The 19,593-nt window shown below is 38.1% G+C and overlaps 1 protein-coding gene and 1 non-coding gene across 6 annotated transcripts in view; one reads left to right on the top strand and one right to left on the bottom strand.

The window, feature by feature from the left end:
• Nucleotides 1–19,593, bottom strand: part of CSTPP1 (centriolar satellite-associated tubulin polyglutamylase complex regulator 1) — a 182,422-nt gene that overhangs the window by 64,412 nt on the left and 98,417 nt on the right. The window lies entirely within an intron of this gene.
• Nucleotides 2,821–2,924, top strand: LOC123278176 (U6 spliceosomal RNA). Its single transcript, XR_006515429.1, has one exon. It is a non-coding gene; the product is annotated as a U6 spliceosomal RNA (small nuclear RNA).

Here is a 19,593-nt window from a genome sequence, read left to right as displayed (position 1 = left end):
ATTTAAACCTCAGGACTACTCTCTGAAGTAGGTGCTCTTATTATTTCTATTTTACCACTAAGGAAATTTGGCTTCTAGAAATTAAATAACTTGCCCAATGTCATTTTACTAAGGAGTGAAAGAGCTGGGGTTGAAATTAGGCCTCTTTACCCATCAAACCTGGGCCCTTGCCCTTTTCCTTTTTCCTCTCCTTGCCCCTTCCGTCCTCTCCTCTTCCCCCGTCACCACCCGCCCCTTCTTCTTCAATAAATTCCAGTAGGCTTACAGTGATCACAACTTCCTTTTCTGAACATCTACAATTTATCCTTTTTAATAAATAGTTGAAGAATATCACCCACGATGGATATCAAGGTCACCAGCTTTCAGTATGCTGAAATGACCTTCTGACTCCATTCTTTGGGAACTCCTGCTCTCCACTCTCCTACGCCCTGCCTCCAACATGCACACTTTCCAGTTTCTCCAAAACTGCGGGCAGTGGTTCAGCCAGCTTATCTACTAGGCCTCAGTACCCTGGAATGTAAATTAGGCCTAGAAACTTGAGCTCATTTACAGCAGTTACGTGATCTCTTACAAGATCTCAGCTATGTTTGATTTCATTCCCTGGAACCAGTGTTTATTTTCTCCTTTCCCGTCCAAAGAGCAGGCCTTTGCCTCAGAAGACTCAATCCAAAAGGAGGAGAAGGCTCTGCTCCTTTCTTTCATTCACTAATGTTACACCGTCCACCTAGGCCTCACTGTCCTCTTTGCTCTGATAGAATTTTTTTTAAAGGAAGACTTTTTATATTGTCTTCCTTCAGTATTTTGCCACAACTCTCAGTTTTCTTAGTCTCTTATTTCCCCTTTAATTTAATACAAGTCAGAAAATACTCATTTATATACACTGTGAACCCGGTACTTGGCTAGATGCTAGGAATACAGCAGTGAGCAAGAGGGATAATGTTCTCATAGAGCTTACAGTCTAATGAAGAAGACAGAATTTAAGGAAATAATTATATGTATGACAAATGTTAGGGAAAGAGCTTATAAGAAGCATATTAAATCTAATTTAAAAGTTCAGAAAAGTCTTCCTAGAAAAAGAGACATTTAAAAAAGAAATACTACCAGCCTTATATAAACTCTTTCAGAAAACACAGGGATATACTTCCCAACTCATTTTGTGAGGCCAGCATAATCCTGACACTCAAACCAGACAAAGATATTAAAAGAAAAGAAACTGCAGCCTAAAACACCTCATGCAGATAGATGCGAAAATCATTAACAAAATATTATTAAAAAGAATCCAAAGATATGTAAAAATGATAATAAATCATGACTAAGATGGATTTATCCATATTAACAGCATAAAGGGGAAAATTACGTCATCTCAATAGATGCAGAAAAACAATGTTAAAAATTGAATACCACCTCATGACAAAAATTCTCAGCAAACTAAGAATAAACGTAAATTCCTCAACTTAATAAAGGGCATCCATGAGAAAGACTGAAAACTTTCCTGCCATGACTGGGAACAAGGCAAGGATATCAGCTCTCACCACTTCTATTTAACATTGTGATGAGGTCCTACTCTGTGCAATAAAGAAAGAAAAAGAAACCCCACAGAGATTAGAAAGGAAGTAAAACTGCCTCTATTTGCATATGCCATCATTTTGTATGTGGAAAATTCCAAGGAATCTACAAAGAAACTAAGAGAACTAATTAATGAATTAAGCAAAGTCACAGGGTACGAGAGGAATATATGAAAAGCAATTATATTTCTATATTCTTGCAATAAAAAGTTGGTAAAAAAATTTTTTAAATAATACTATTTGCAACAGTAGCACAAAATATAATATATTTAGGGGTAAATTTGATAAATTGTATAAGATCTATATATTAAACACTATAAAGCATTGCTGAGAAAAATTAAAGAAGACCTAAGGAAAAATGTACTATGTTCATGGATTAGAAGATTCAATATTGTAAAGATGACAATTCTCCCTACATTGATCTACAGATTCTTCAATCTCAAATTCTTGTTAGGCTTTTTTGTAGAAACTGACAAGTTTATTCTAAAAGTGAAATAGAAATGCAAAGGAGCTCTAATGATCAAAACAATCTTGAAAAAGCAAAAGCTTCAGGCATACTCTACCTTACTCTAAAGCTAAACTGATCAAGATTAGCAATGGAACAGAGTAGAGAATCCAGAAATTCACCCACACATATATAGTCAATTGATTTTTTTTTTCCACACAGGAACCAAAACAATTAAGTGGGAAAAGTACAATCTTTTCAACAAATGGTGCTGGACCAAACAACTAGCTATCCATATGGAAGAAAAAAAAGAGCCTTGACCTAATCTCAAACAACCCACAAAAACTAATTCAAGATGGGTTATAGACCTAGACATAAAAGCTAAATTTCTAATGCTTTTAGAAGAAAATCCAGGGTAATAGTATCATAAACTTAGGTATGCAAAGATTTTTTTAGACTAGACCCAGAAGGCACTAACTAAAAGAAGAAATTGAAAAAGTGAACTTTAAAAACTTCTGCTCAATAAAAGACACCATTAAAGAAAGAAATAAGCCAAAGAATGGGAGAAATATTTGCAATACACGCATCTGACTTGCAACCAGTATAAAGAACTCCTACTGCTCAATAATTAGAACAAAGAACCCACTAAAAAATGGGCAAATAACCCACTAAAAAAATGGCATCACAAAGGAAATTGCCCAATAAGCAATAAAAAAGTATTCAAGATCATTAATCATCAGGGAAATGTAAATTAAAACCACAATGAGATACCACTTCACAGCCACTAGAAAAGCTAAAATTAAAAAGACAGTGCTCGCTTTGGCAGCACATATATTAAAATTAGTACAATACAGAGGTTAGCATGGCCCCTGCACAAGGATGACATGCAAACTTGTGAAGTGTGCCATATTTTTAAAAATAACCTTATTGTTGTAATCATTTCACAACATATACATATAGCAAATCATCATATGGTACACCTTAAACTTACACAATGTTATATGCTTATTATATCTCAATAAAACTGGGGGAGAAAAGAAGACTGGCAACACCAAATGTTAACAAGGATGTATAACAACTGGAATTTCCAGACATTGCTGGTAGGAATGTAAAACAGCACAACCCTTTGAAAAACAGTTTGTCAGCAACTCCACCATTAGATATTTACCCAAGAGAAATAAAAACACATATCCACAAAATTCAGCATTCTTTCATGATAAAAACTCTGAGAAAATGGGTATATAAGGAACATACCTCAACAAAATAAAGGCCATACATGAGAAGCCCACAGCTAACATCATACTCAATTGTCAAAGGTTGAAAGTTCTCCCCCTAAGATCAGAAACAAGACAGGGTGCCCACTCTCACCACTTGTATTCAACACAGTACTGGAAGCCCCAGCCAGAGCAATTAGGCAAGAAAAAGAAATAGGCGGCACCTGAATCAGAAAGGAAGAAGTAAAATTGTCTCTGTTTGCAGATGATATGATCTTATATACAGAAAATCCTAAAAACTCTACCAAAAAACTGTTAGAACTAACAAATGAATTCACTAGAGTGAAATCAACATAAAAAAATCAGTTGAATTTTTATACACTAATAACAAACTATCTGAAAAAGAAATTTTAAAAAATTCCACTTACAATAGCATTGAAAGCAATAAAATATTTAGGAATAAACTTAACCAAGCAGGTGAAAGATCTATACATTGAAAACTACAAGACTTTGATGAAAGAAACGGAAGAAGACACAAACAAATGGAAAGATATCTATGTTCACAGATTAGAAGAATTAATATTGTTAAAATGTTCATACTACGCAACGCCATCTATAGATTCAATGAAATCCCTATTAAAATTACAATGGCATTTTTCACAGAAATAGAAAAACCAACCCTAAAATCCATATGAAACCACAAAAGACCCTGAATAGCCAAAGCAATTCTGAGAAAGAAGAACAAATCAGGAGGCATCACATTTCCTAATTTCAAACCATATTACAAAGCTATAGTAATCAAAAGAATGTGGTACTGCCATAAAAACAGACACACAGACCAATGAAACAGAATAGAGAGCCCAGAAATAAACACACGCATACACAGTCAATGAATATTTGACAAAGGAGCCAAGAATACACAATGGAGAAAGGATAGTCTCTTCAATAAATAGTGCTGGGAAAACTGGATATTCACAAGCAAAAGAAAGAAATTGGACCTCTGCCTTATACCACTCACAAAAATTAATTTGAAATGGATTAAAGACTTAAATGTAAGACCTGAAACCACAAAACTCGTAGAAGAAAACACAGGGAAAAAAGCTCCTTGGCATTGGTCTTGGCAACAAATCTTTGGATATGACAACAAAAGCTCAAGCAACAAAAGCAAAGATAAATAAGCAGGACTACGTCAAACTAGAAAGCTTCTACAGAGCAAAAGAAACAATCAATAAAATGAAAAGGCAACCTACACACTGGTAGAAAATATCTGCAAACCATATATCTGAGAAGGGGTTAATAGCCAAAATACATAAGGAACTCATAGAACTCAATAGCAACAAAACAAATACTCCAATTAGAAAATGGGCAGAGGATCTAAATAGATATTTTTCCAAAGAAGACATATTAATGGCTAACAGGGACACGAAAAGATGGTCAACATCACTAATTATCAGGGAAATACAAATCAAAACCACAATGAGTTATCACCTCACACCTGTAAAAAATGGGTACCATAAAAAAGACAAGAGGTAAGTGTTGGCAAGGATGTGGGGAGAAGGGAACCCCTGTGTTGGTGGGAATGTAAATTGGTATAGCTATTATTTATAACAGTATTGAGTTCCTTACAAAATTAAAAATAGAATTACTATATGATCCAGCAATCCCACTTCTAAGTATATATCTGTAGAAAATGAAATCACTACCTCTAAGAGATATCTGTACTCCCATGTTCATTACAGCATTATTCACAATAGTCAAGACATGAAAACAGGGGGCCAGCCCCGTAGCCGAGTGGTTAGGTTCACAGGCTCTGCTTCAGCAGCCCAGGGTTTGCAGGTTTGGATCCTGGACATGGACCTATGCACCGCTCATCAAGCCATGATGTGGCGTCATCCCACATAGAAAAAATAGAATGACCTGCAACTAGGATATACAACTATGTACTGGGGCTTTGGGGAGAGGAAAAAAAAAAAAGAGAGGAAGATTGGCGACAGATGTTAGCTCAGGGCCAATCTTCCTCACCAAAAAACATAAAAAAAAGGACATGAAAACAACCTAGGTGTCTGTTGACAGAGGAATGGATAAAGAAAATGTGGTATATGTGTCTAATGGGATATCATGTAGCTGTAAATAGAAGGAAATCCTACTTTTTGCAAGAACATGGATGGACCTTGATAGCATTACACTAAGTGAAATAACTCAGAGAAAGACAAATACTATATGATCTCAATTATATGTGAAATCTAAAAAAGCCAAATTCACAGACAGAGATTAGATTAGGGGGTCGGAATATGGAGATGTTGGTCAGAGGGCACAAACTTCTAGTTAGAAGATGAATAAATTCTGAGGATGGAATGTACAGCATGTTGACTATAGTTAACAATACTGTATTATATACTTGAAAGTTGCTAAGAGAGTAAATCTTATATGTTCTCACCACCATCAAAAATAAAAAAAGGCAATTATGTGAGGTGATGGAAGTGTTAACTAACCTGATTGTGGTAATCATTTAGCAATACATACATGTATCAAATCATCACGTTGTACACCTTATCATGTCGTACACCTTAAATTTACACAATGTTAACATGTCAATCATATCGCAGTAAAGCTGGGAAAAAATATGTACACAACAAGACTTATAGATAAATGTTCTTAGAAGTTTTACTCATAGTAGCCAAAAACTGTACACAACCCACATGTCCATTAACAGATGAACAAAACCCAAATTGTGCTATATTCATACAATGGAATTACTCAGCAATAAAAAGGAACAAAGTGCTGATACACACCACAATGTGGATGAACATTTCTCCAGAGAAAACATACAAATGGCCCATGGACACATGAAAATATGCTCAACATCAGCAGTCATCAGGGAAACATAAATCAAAAGCATAGTGAGACACCACTTCACACCCATTAGGATGCTTGTAATAGAAAGGCAGATAATATCAAGCGTTGGGAAGAATGTGGATAAACTGAAACCCTCATTCCTTGCTGGTGAGAATGTAAAATAGCTCAGCCACTTTGCAAAATAGCCAGGCTGTTCCTCAAAAAGTTACACATAGAATTACCATATGACCCAGCACTCCACTCCTAGGTATATACTCAAGAGAAATGAAAACACATGTTCACATAAAAATGTGAATGCAAATCTTCATAGCAGCATTATTCACAATAGCAAAAAAGTAGAAATAATCCAAATGTCTATGAATGGATGAGTGGATAAACAAAATGTGGTATATCCATACAATGGAATATTATTTGGCCATAAAAAAGGAATAAAGTATGTATATGGTACATGCTACAACATGGATGAACCTTGAAAACATTATTTTAAGTGAAAGAAACCAGACACAGAAGCCCATGTATTACATGATTCCGTCTATATGAAATGTCCAGAATAGGCAAATCCAGAGAGACAGAAAGTAGATTAGTGATTGCCTAGAGCTGCAAGGGGATGGGTGGGGGAAAAAGGGAGCTACAGCTAATGAGTATGGGGCTTTTTTGGGGGGGGGGGTTGATGAAAATATTCTAAAATTGATTGTGGTGATGTTTGCACAACTCTGACTATACTAAAAAGCACTGAACTGGACACTTTATGTGAATTGGATGGCATGTGCATCATACCGCAATCAAGTTATTATTAAAAAGTCTTTAAGCACCATTTATATACTCCTTTGCTGTGAACCATCTATTCATTTTGTTCATTCAATTTTCTACTGAGTTTTTAATATTTTTATTATTACTTTGGGGAACTCTGTATGTAAGGAAATTAGTCCTTCATCTGTGAAATAAGTTGCAAATATTTCTCCATTTGTTGTTAGCCTTTTGTCCTTATTTATACAATTTTTTTTGGTCAAACAGATTTTTCATCCTTTTTATCTAATGAAATACATTAATCTTTTCTTTTATGGCTTCCAGGTTTTTTGTCAGTCATACTTAAAAAGGCTATTCTCTGTGTGAGATTTTAAAAATATTTTCCTGTGGTTTCTTTGAGTAAGTTTATGGTTTCATTTTTTACATTGAAATTTTTGACCCATCTGGAATTTATTCTCATGTAAGGTGTGAGGAAGGAATCTAACTTTTGTTTTTAAAGATGGCTACCAGTTGTGCTCGTTGATTTAAAATGCCCTCCGTTCCCCAATATAGGTTAATTCCATTTTTACATTTGGGTCAATTTCTGGGCTTTTTATTCTGGTCCTTTGATTTTTACGTATCTATTTATGTGCGAATAATGAAAGATTGTAGAGCACGGTGATGAAGAGCACGTACACTGGAGCCAGAGTACCTGAGTTTAAATTCAGCCTCTGCCACTCATTGGCTCTGTGAGTTTGAGCAAGTTAATCTCAACGGGATGTTGTGAAGATTAAACAAGTTGTTATACCTCAAGTGCTTAGAACCGTGCCTGGCACATAGGAAGTGTTTTGCGTTAGCTATTATGATTAGAATTATTATAGCTTTATAACAGATTCTAATACCTGGCAGAGCTAGTACCCCATTATTTCTTTCCTTTCTCAGGATAATCTTGTTTATTCTAGTCTATTGAGTTTTTCTGTATAAGCTTTGCAATCAGCTTGTCTCAACAAAATAAGCAAACAAAATAAAATCCTGTTGGTATTTTTTACTGAGATCATGCTAATTACAGATTAAGTTAGGGAGCACTGGCAGTTTTATGATTTTTAAGTATTACTTTCTAAGAATATAGTATGCATTTCCATATGTCCAAGTTTTCTTTTGGGTTCTTCATTAGAGTTTTAAAGCTTTCTTGAGAGGGTTTTTGCATATTCTTGTTAGGTTTATTCCTAGGTATTTTATCTTCTTTTGCTGTTTATAAAAAGGGACTTTTCTTCTTGTTTGAATATATAAAGGCTATTACTTTTTAAAATAAATGATTGGTTTTAGTATATTGTGTCCAACCACCTTACTGAATTTTCATAATGTTTATAACACATTTCAGTTTGATTATCTTGCTCTTTCCAGGTAAGTAATTACGTTACCTGCAAATAATGTAATTTTTCCTTCTTTAAAATTTTTATGTCTCTTAATTCTTTCTCCTGCCTAATAGTATTGACTGGTATCTTTGGAAAAATGTAAATAATAGTAGCAAAGAGTAAATAGTGAAATTGTTTTTATATCTAGAACTCTTATCTCATATTTCTTCTTTCTGAGAGATGAATGTAACATGAAGGTAAACCAAAGATTTAAAATTTGAAAAGAATTTCAGATATATATATAAAGATATATATGCGAAATATACAGAAAAAAAGCTTGTATGCTTAAAAAACCAGGTTATACAAATGTGTATTCAGCATAATCTCTACTATATAAAAATAACAAGGCATAAACAACATTAGATCAAGGAGAGATGGCTCAGGAGAAACCAAACCTGCTGATTTGGACTTCTAGTCTCCAGACTGAGAAAATAATTTTCTCTTGTTTAAGCCAAAAAAAAAAAAAAACCCTAGAAAGAATTAGCAAGTATATTAATGGCAAGTGCTGTCAGTGGTGGGTTTATAGGTGATTATTTTCCTGCTTCATTATACTGTTCCATACTGCAACATTTCTACAATAAGCAAGTGTTTCTTTAATGATCAGAAAAACATAAACAGGAAAAAAATTAGGCAAGTATACTGCTTTTTGGCTGAATGCGCCTTGGAGCTTATGTCTTGACGTTTGAAATCCCTATCGCCCTGCCCTCCTGACTCAGGCCAGTTTGCGATCTGCATCGAGAATGCTTTATCTGTTTCTTCCATCTGGCTAGGTAGTCCACAGGGTAATCCCACAGTGACGTCACTTCTCTTCTGCCCTTCTTTCATCTGAGTCCAGATGTTCTCCAACACGCTCCCACCCTCAGATTTGGGTCCAGATATGCGCGCAGCTATAGATCTTTTTGATACCAAACTGCTTCGCTTCCCTAAGTCTCTTAAGTATATTTCTTTGTCGTTGCCCATGATTCTCCCCACAAGACTTCTGAATGACCCACAGATGGAAGTATCTTACTAGCAAACCTGCTCTCTGGTACTCCGGAGCATTAACTCTCCTTGAACAAGCATTTTTCTAAAGTTTTTGAATCCTGGGATATCTCCTAAGATGCTCCATGGAAACCTCTCCCTAGCCAAAATGATGACTGATGGAACTTTTGGAGATAGAGCGTTCTTGGAGGAAGTCCAGAAACCATATTGACTAGCTTTATTACAAATCCATACTATCTAACCTCAACTGGACGCTCACGGCTACTGGGTAATCCTTTTAGTCATCTCCCTTTAACTTTGTATTGCATTCCTTGTAGCAGCTGCCCCAGACATTTTCCGTTCTCAACTTTCTAAACTAACCCTCTGCCCCAACCCCCAACTCTAAGCAGATAGCCCATTTTATTGAGAAGATTGAAGCCAACTGAATTTTGTGGTTTTTTGTTTTTTTGTTTTTTTTTTGAGGAAGATTAGCCCTGAGCTACCTACTGCCAGTCTTCCTCTTTTTTGATGAGGAAGCCTGGCCCTGAGCTAACATCCGTGCCCATCTTCCTCTACTTTCTATGTGGGATGCCTACCACAGCATGGCGTGCCAAGCGGTGCCATGTCCGCACCCGGGATCCAAACCGGTGAACGCCGGGCCGCCGAGAAGCGAACGTGTGCACTTAACTACTCCGCCACCGGGCCGGCCCCGCCAACTGAGTTTTTAATCCTTCAGTTTTCTTCCTCTATACCTTAATATTTCTCTGCATCTTCACTTATCCTCACCTCTTCCTTCCCTTTCTCAGAGAAAGAAATCTTTCCCTTCTCTTACTCAGATTAGCCTCTCCATCTGTGCTGGAGTCCATGTTGTCTCAGCTTCTCTGGGACCTTTCTCAGAGAAAGAAATCTTTCCCTTCTCTTACTCAGATTAGCCTCTCCATCTGTGCTGGAGTCCATGTTGTCTCAGCTTCTCTGGGACCTTTCTCAGAGAAAGAAATCTTTCCCTTCTCTTACTCAGATTAGCCTCTCCATCTGTGCTGGAGTCCATGTTGTCTCAGCTTCTCTGGGACCTTTCTCAGAGAAAGAAATCTTTCCCTTCTCTTACTCAGATTAGCCTCTCCATCTGTGCTGGAGTCCATGTTGTCTCAGCTTCTCTGGGACCTTTCTCAGAGAAAGAAATCTTTCCCTTCTCTTACTCAGATTAGCCTCTCCGTCTGTGCTGGAGTCCATGTTGTCTCAGCTTCTCTGGGACCTTGCCCCATCAATCACGCCCTTAGACTTGCATCTTCAGTCTTCCTTCTCCATTAACTCCTTGCCGTCTACCCACACGTTTAAGTGGCCCCTTAAACTAAAAAATCTTTCATAGACTAGTCACTGAAGCTGCTTTCTTCTCCCTTTGTTTTTCAAAGCCGAATTTCTCAGGACAGTGTGCTATATTCATGATCTCCTCTTTCCTACCATCCATTCATTCACTCGCTAGTCCTTCAATGTTGCTTCCATCACTCAACTGAAACGTTCTCTTGAAAGTTATGAATGATGTCCCAATCACCACAGATTCAGAAGACCTGTTCTTAGTTCCCCACCTGTAACAAATGATGCTGTTGCCCATCCTTTCCCTGAAGCTCTCCTTTGGCTTCTGTAATGTCATCTTGTGCTATTTCTCTTCCTACATTCTGATTGTTTCTTCCCTGATTTTTCTTCCTTCTCTCACCTTTAAATATAAGCACTCTCCAAAGTCCTGCCCTTATCCCTCTCTCTTGCTATGCTTTCATTCCTCAATGATCTCATCCATTCACATGATTTAACTACTGACTGTATTTTCACTTCCAATCTCTGTATCAGTCTTGAATCTCTGCTAGACAAGTTCATTTGAGAGATTCACTGGCTTTTCAAATTCAATCGACTCCCAACCAAACTACAGTAACAACTCTTCTAACCGACTCCACTCAATTCACTGTCTTTTGTTTTTCACTTTGCATTTTTAAATAATATGCTTATGCTGCTACTTCTTGATTTTTAAATTTTAGACACTATCTTTGGACTCTTAGTTGAAGATGATAAAGTATCTTTTTTACCACCCACACACACTTCCCACCCCTGCATCTTTCCAATATAGATATAGTACTAATTTTAGCTTAAAATATTCAATATTTACATTTTTATGACAACATAAATATTATTCACAGCCAAGCCACAGGTATATTGTTTCACATTTTCTTCCTTACACAACCTTTTGTTTTTCTTGGAATAATTACCTCTTTCTCAGTCTGCTTAGTGTTTCTAAATATTCATTACTACTTCTTCAACTGACGCCTTAATCTCTAATTCTCCAACTGAATGTAATCTAACACAACAGTTTTATCAGTTCTGTTTTTAAATTTCCTTGCAGACATTTCTCCTGGAGCTGTCTGTCCTGCTGCTCCACTCTGAACTGGTTGCTTTCTAGCTCTCCTGCACAAATGGTTGTCCTGGACTGTCCTTATCATCCTAAGAATTCTCCTCACCTCTCTCCTGTGTTAGATCTCTTGTTCTAGATCCCATAAGTTCATCTTCTTAGATTTATCCCCATTTTTTGTGAAACATGTCCTCCAGTAGTTTCATGAGGAAAGCCGTCTGGGAGTTAAAATTTGTAAGCTCTTACCCATCTGAAAATCTATATTCTATTCTCATAGTTCATTCATAGTTTGGTTTGGTACAGAATTCTAGGTTGGAAATAATTGTCCCTTAGAAGTCTGAAAACTTTGCTGTATTGTTTTTGGGCTTCCAGTATGGCTGTTGAGAAGCCTGATGACATTCTAGCTCCTCTATTCTCTCTTTCTGGAAATCCAATTGTTTAGATGTTATACTCCTGGACTGGGCCTCTAATTTTCTTCTATTTTTTTCTCTTATTTTCTATTTCATTGCCTCTTCTGGGCAATTTCCTCAACTTTACCTTTCAACCCTTCTACTGAATTTTTTATTTCTGCTATTAAATTTTTAATAACAAAGAGCACTCTTTCTTGTTCTTTTTTATAACAGGATAGTCTTATTTACTGGATCCAATATCTCCTCTTGTTTACCTGAGGATGTTAATGACAGCTTTCTTAAAGTTTTCTTCTGCTCCTTGTATTGTCACTGCTTCTTCAAAGTTCCCCACCCCGCCGCCGACCCTGTTTGTTTTGTCTTGGCTTCTGGCTATCATGTCAGATACTTCCCCCAAATGTCTGGTGATCCTTGAATATGTCCATTCATATTTAGAATGAGATACTAAAAAGCTGGTTATCTGAATGGATGGAGCTTGTTGACACTGAGCTTCACTGTAGAATGAATACGTTGAAACCTGGTCACTTCACTGTAGAACTCCTAAATGTCAGATCTCCAGGGACTTTTTCTAGGGCTACTTTAGTTTCTCCAGAAAATATTCCAGATTCATGCTTTGGGGGGTAACCATTTGGCCGTCAGCTCTCTGAGACTAAGGAAGGGAAGGGATAGGAAGGGATGGGAAGAGAAGGGATAGGATGGGAAGGGAAAGGATAGGAAGGGATGGGAAGGGAAGGGAAGGGAAGGGAAGGGAAGGGAAGGGAAGAGGGTGTCAGCATTCAGCATATGGACAGTGGCTTACTCTGTTTTCACCAGGCATCCTACCTCTGCACCAAGCCTGGTAATCTTGAGTCAAGAGTTCCTTCAGTTTATTTCTCCAATCTTCTGCTGGATGGAGAAGGGCAGTGACCTTGATGCTTGATGTTGGGGACAGGATGTGGGGATCTACCTGCTCCTTATAAAGACTTTCAATGAATCCTCTTGTTTTTAGCTCTCTTCTCACTACTGATTTCAGAGTACCTGACACCTCCAATTCTTGAAACCCTTTAGATCTCTGTGACACAAACACCTTTCTCTTTTGTAAGTAGTCTGTCATCAGCTTTCTCTGCAAAACCAGCTCCTAATTATCCATCTCCTGTCCACCTTCTAAAATTTGGTTGACATCTATCATTTACTGTCATCTCTTTTTTTTTTCTTTTGCTGCTTTATCTCCCCAAACCCCCCTGTACACAGTTGTATATCTTAGTGTCATCTCTTCTTTTTTTCTCTTTGTCCTGTTGGCTCTATATCGTTTCCTCTTATAATTTTAGTGCATTCTACAGAGAGAGCAAATAAACTCATACATTTGACCTGACACTTTCTACCAGTGCTCTATAACTATTTATTTGTATGTTCATTTTCTCTCTGACTAGACTACGAGCTTCTTAAAAACAGAACTATATCCTCCTTATCCTTTTAGTCTCAGCACCTAGAATGATACCTGGCACAGAGAACATACTCAACAGAGATCGCTGAATGAGTGAATAGATGAATGAATGCGTTTTCTGCATACCTTTCATCACTAGCACAGAGCTTTGAACACTAAAAGCACTTAATAAATACATGAATTCAAGAAGAAAAGCTTTACGGTTGACATTTTGTATTTAAAATTTCAAATATATGATTCTCAGAAAAACTTGTTTGCGTAAGTATAGTTTACTCAGCTAAAGTATTTAGGGTGTGCACTACGGATTTAATGTAGTCACGTTAACCAAGTAAGTACTGAAAGTGGATCCTGACTCCATTGTTTGAAAAGTCTCAATCTTAATGTCTTTTTTTAATGTACAATTTTTGTTTGGTTTTGGCTCCCATCCTTCACATCCCACTTTTTGATTTTTTAACAGAAGAAAGGTATAGGTACATATTAATCACAAATTAAAAGACCAATACAAAAAGCCACTGGCTGAATTCAGAACAAGTTTATGGACAGAGATGACAGGACTACAGAGCACATGTCCTACAGTCTTCCGTCCTTAATACACTAAAATAATGGAATGTTCACAGCATTCATAGTTTTTTGGCTTTTTTAAAAAGATTTATTCATTTATTCACTAATTTTTTTTTTTTTTATTTTTGGTGAGGAAGATAGTTGCTGAGCTAACATCTGTGCCAATCTCCTTCCATTTTCTTTTTTTTAAAGATTTTATTTTTCCTTTTTCTCCCAAAGCCCCCTGGAACATAGCCGGGTAGTTTTAGTTGTGGGTCCTTCTAGTGTGGGACGCCACCTCAGCGTGGCTTGATGAGCAGTGCCATGTCCACACCTAGGATTCGAATTGGTGAAACCCTGGGCCACCAGAGCAGAGCGCACGAACTTAACCACTCAGACACTGGGCCGGCCCCTCCTTCCATTTTCTATGTGGTATGCCACCACAACATGGTATGATGAGCAGTGTGTAGGTCCATGCCCGGGATCTGAACCTGCAAACTCCAGGCCACCAAAGCAGAGTGTGTGAACTTCACCACAATGGCACTGGGCCAGCCCCATCCATCATAGTTTTATTACACTTTATAGGGTCAATATTCAGAATAATTATATCTATTTTTCTGCTTTTAAAATGCTCACGTAGGGGCCAGCCCAGTGGTACAGCGGTTAAGTGTGCACATTCCGCTTTGGCAGCCTGGGGGTCGCTGGTTCGGATCCTGGGTGTGGACATGGCACTACTTGGCAAGCCATGCTGTGGTAGGCGTCCCACATATAAAGTAGAGAAAAATGGGCACGGATGTGAGCTCAGGGCCAGTCTTCCTCAGCCAAAAGAGGAGGATTGGCAGTAGATGTTAGCTCAGGGCTAATCTTTCCCCCCCCCCCCAAAAAAAAGAATAAAATGCTCAAGTATACTAAAATATAGTTTGCAATATATCAAAATAAAGATACCTTATGAAATAAACCTAGCAATAAAGCAAACTTCTCTACCACAAATCATATTTGCTTATTACTCTAAATAACTGTTTTCCTCCCTGTCTTTTCAAAACCATTGTTACCATCACTTCAGGGCTCAAACTGCCTGAAATGCCCTCTCCCTTCCTCCTAGTCCAATTCTGCCCTTCCTTCAAGGTCCAGCCGGAGCCTCCTCTCGCCAACGGAAGCTTCCGCGTGCCCTCTCCTCTTCCTGGCGGCCCACAGCACTTCTTCGAACCATGTCTATGACACCTGCTTACACTACACTATACTTTCCCATCTCGATTGTAAGCATCCTGGTGGCCAGGCCACAGCCTTCTCTTCTATACCTCAGAACTCCTACTACCACTGCAGACACACAGCAGATGCTCAAACAATATTACCTTTTTTTTTCAAATTAAAATAGCTTTATTTTTACTGTGATTATAGAAATGTTACATGATCATTATAAAAAAACTCAAACAATATAGAAAAATGTGAAGAAAAAAGTAAATTCCCAGCACTGAGAGAAAACCACCAATAACACTTTGGTAAACCTCTTTCCAAACATTTTTGTATGCATATAAACATGTAGACACAAAAATATACAATTTTATATAAATAGTATTATACCATCATGCTGTTCTGCAACTTGAGACAATAAATGCAGATTTTAAGCATCTGCCTAGAATTTTATCACTTCCTTGTCCATCATTGCTTCCTGAATTAATTTTATTTTAAAAGCAGAAATGTGATTCCAAGGAATTATTGGGCAATTAGCACAACAAATAAGGTTTTGAACACTGGACTTATATATTTTTCAGACTCTTTTTATATATTTTTCAGATTCTTTTGTCATCAGACTCACTGTGATTACAACATGATTAAATTCATTTATTTGTTCACATTTTTTTTTACGATTCAGCTAGCTTTTTTTTTTAAAGATTGGCACCCAAGCTAACATCTGCTGCCAATCTTCTTTGTTTTTTCCTTCTTCTTCTTCTCCCCAAAGCCCCCCAGTACATAGTTGTATATTCTAGTTGTAGCTCCCTCTGGTTCTGCTATGTGAGACCCGCCTCAGCATGGCTTGATGAGCAGTGCCATGTCCGTGCCCAGAATCTGAACTGGCGAAACCCTGGGCTGCCAAAGTGAAGTGCGCAAACTTAACCACTCGGCTACGGGGCTGGCCCCTTATTTGTTCAAATATTTTGAAAGATACTGGTCACCTGGTAAACATTTTCGCGGACTACCCATTAATCCTCATATGTTTCAATCAGTTAATACATTACATTCCTCCTGTAAGTGACCAAGGTGGTGATAAACACTCTCCGGTATGAGTTTCATTTCACTGTACAGCCTCTTTGCACTAAAATACTATAAATGATGGTGGTGATGGAAGAGCCTACTTTGTATAGTTTGCGCATGTAAAATCCATCAATATTGAGTTTTTGAGAAATGATAATTTAAAGCTCTAGAGGTCCTTTTTGGTCCTACGTATCTAGAAAAACAGCATGCAACCCACAAAGTTCCTTCCCATCAATCTCCACGCTGATGAGAATTTCCAGAACTGTTTTTTAAATCAGGGCAAGGGGAAAAGAACAGGGCAGGGAATCCTTGGCTCCAACAGCCGGCTTCAAAGAATTCAGTGTGCTGGGAACAGCAGCCAACTGGGTGCGACTGACTGCACCCTTGCACCAAAGCCAGAGAACATAGATGAAGGGCGAGGAAATTAGGGAGATTCTTGAAGTGACTTCCCAGGAGGAATCTCAGACCAGCCACACCCAGTCCCTTCATCTTAGTAAATAATTCAGCAGAACTGCAAAAGGGCTTAGCTGGGTCCCTGCAGGAGCCTCTCCCACGGAGTGGGTGATTTCTTCCTTATTGCTGCTACATGCAACTTCCCAGACTCGCGCTCGCCTGCAGGGGAAGCGTGTGCTCTCCCCAAGTCATGACATGTTTATCAGGGGATGAACAAACAAACAGCAAATAGCTCTTGGAGGATTTTCCCTACTTCCCGGCAGCAGAAGGAGAGCAGCTGTTGTACTGTTAAACTGGGGATTTGGCCATTTTAAGACAGTTTTTAAAGTTTCTAGCAGAAACTCTGCTTTCTGTCTATATCTGATGGTTAAGTTGAAATCTGAATTGCTCCTTGAAAGCTGAACTTATTGGAAGTAGACTATAAATCAGCATGGCCCATCCAGTCATCCAGCAGACGTTCATTAGCTTGTTCAGCCAGCATTTACTGAGCACCTACGGCAAGCAGAGGCACTGAATGGGGAATTCAGAGAGAAAATACGCTCTCTGCCCTCAAGACAGCTAACAATGACACTTATCACAAGGACACAAGCAACTGGCATAAACCGTTATCTCATTTCGCTTTCACAACATTGAAGTAGTATACTCCCCATTTTACAGATGAGAAACTAAGGCCTGGAAAAAGTGACTGGACCGTGGTCACCCAGCTATATCCAATAAAAAGGCCACCTGAACCCAGGGCCACCTAACTCTGAAGTCTTTCTCTTTAGGGCTTCACATGGAGCTTGATATTACAAATTTACCATCTAGATGAGGAGGCAGGAAAGACATAAAAACGGATTTATTCTTCTTAACCCCATGCTATATCTTATGGAACAGATTATGTGTTTGCGAATAACTACCTACAAGGTCTGAGACAGTCAGTGTCATAAGAGGTCACCTTTGGATGGAGGGAGGGAGGGCAAGGAGGGGAGGAAGCGGGAATCGTGAGGACTTTGAGAAGATGTATTACTTGAGCTGGGTCTACTTGAGGGTGGGCAGGAACGTGACAGACACTCGAGAAAGTTCTTCCACGCAGAGAGAAAAATAAAAACAAAGGTGCGTAAGGAGCAAAGCTTAGGGAGTATCTGGGGGAAAGTGAGTGTCTTTGTGTGGTGAGAGTGTAGGCTATGGGCAGGAGAGTAGTGGTTGGAAAGGATGAGGTTAGATCATGAGTGGCCTAAAATGTAAGGGAGAGGAGTTCATATTTCAAACGTAGGCGATACAGAACCATTGATGTTCTAAGCAGGGGTGACGACCCCGGGGCTGTGCTTTAAAGAATTATATTTACAAAAGACCTTTTTTCTTTATAGGAAAGTATTTATTTGGAATGAGAAAAGAAATGACAATACATTATAGGTGTCACAAACATCATGAAATTCAGAATAATATTATTAACTGCCTGATATCCCGCTACAATACTTTTCTCCTACATTTTTGATGGCATATTCTTTGACCACTTCAGCATATGACAATGATTACGTATTTTTTTTTTATAAAAGATCTTGCAGTAATTCTCAAGCTTCAATATGTATCAGAATCACCTACAGAGCTTTTAAAATGCGTGGGCCCCACAAAAAGTTCCAGAGCAACAGGAACGCTCATAAACTGCAGCTCAATGTGGAAAATCGTACCACTGCTTTGGATACCTGGGACTACGCGCTAAGGCTGGACATGCACGTTCCCAGCAATTCCGCTCCTAGCTACACGCCTAACAGAAATCTATATCCCAAGAGACACGTAAAAGCACGTTTATAGCCACATTGTTTGTACTAGCCCCAAACTGCAAACAACCCAAATGCCACCTACTTAGAATGGATAAATAAGCTGTGCTTTATACATAAAGTGAAATTCTGGACAACAATGAAAAAGAACAAACTGTAGCAAAAGCCAACAACAAATTAGAAATAAAATGTTGAGCAAAAGAAGCCAGACATGCAAGAGCGCGTGCTCTGTGATTCTAGCTACGTGAAGTTCAAAATCAGGCACATCTAGTGTATGGTGAGAAAAGTTAGATGAGTGGTTGCCCTAGAGAGGATTACTCACTGGAAGGGGGACTGGGAGAGGCGTCTGGGCTGCTGGTGATGTTCTCTCTCTTTATCTGAATGAGTATCACATGAGTATGTTTACTTTGTAGAAATCCATTGAGCTGTACATTTATTATTTTGCACATGTCTCTACATATGTTATGCTACAATAAGAAAAGATTTTACTTAAAACGTTTCCAAAAAGAAAAAAAAATGCATAGGCCCCAACCCAAAAGCTTCTGATTCAATCGGTGGGATGGGGCCTGGGCATCGGTATTTTTTAAAAGCTCCCTAAATGAAGTTGATATGCAACCAGGGTTGAAAAGTGCTGATGTGGAGCAAGGACTGGAGCGAAGGGAAAAAGTTAAGAAGTTATTCAACGTTTACCAAACTTGAGCGATAATAAGAATCACCTGGAATGCTTGTTAAAAAAGAAATTCCCAGGTCCCTCCCTGCCGACTCTGATTCAGTAGGCTGGAGATGGGATCAAGGAATCTGTCTTTTTGACAACCTCTCCGAGGTGTTTAATTAGGGTTCTAAATTAGGGTCAGGTGGTGGCAGTTGGCGTGCAGAGCAGGTTACATCAAGCAAAATAAAACTGGAAAAGATTAAATTTTCAACACTACTTATACTTGCTTTTATATACTTCCAGCTTAAAATCCACCAAAACAACCAAATTTGAGTATAGTTTATTACATTTACATCTTTAACCTAAGGTGATTTTATTTTGACTCATAGCGTGTAAACCTTAATTCAGTCATTTACTTTTCGTTTCTAACAGAACCACGAAAGCAAGGGATTTCAAAGCCTAAGAGACACCATTCCATTTCCTGGTGGATCTACTTTAGAGAACGGATTTAATAACATCTCATGGTAAA

The sequence above is a fragment of the Equus asinus genome, chromosome 17 (assembly GCF_041296235.1).
Source record: "Equus asinus isolate D_3611 breed Donkey chromosome 17, EquAss-T2T_v2, whole genome shotgun sequence".
In the NCBI taxonomy this organism is placed as follows: domain Eukaryota; kingdom Metazoa; phylum Chordata; class Mammalia; order Perissodactyla; family Equidae; genus Equus; species Equus asinus.
Note: the sequence above shows the minus strand (reverse complement) of the source record. Positions and strands in the feature narration are given on the sequence as shown.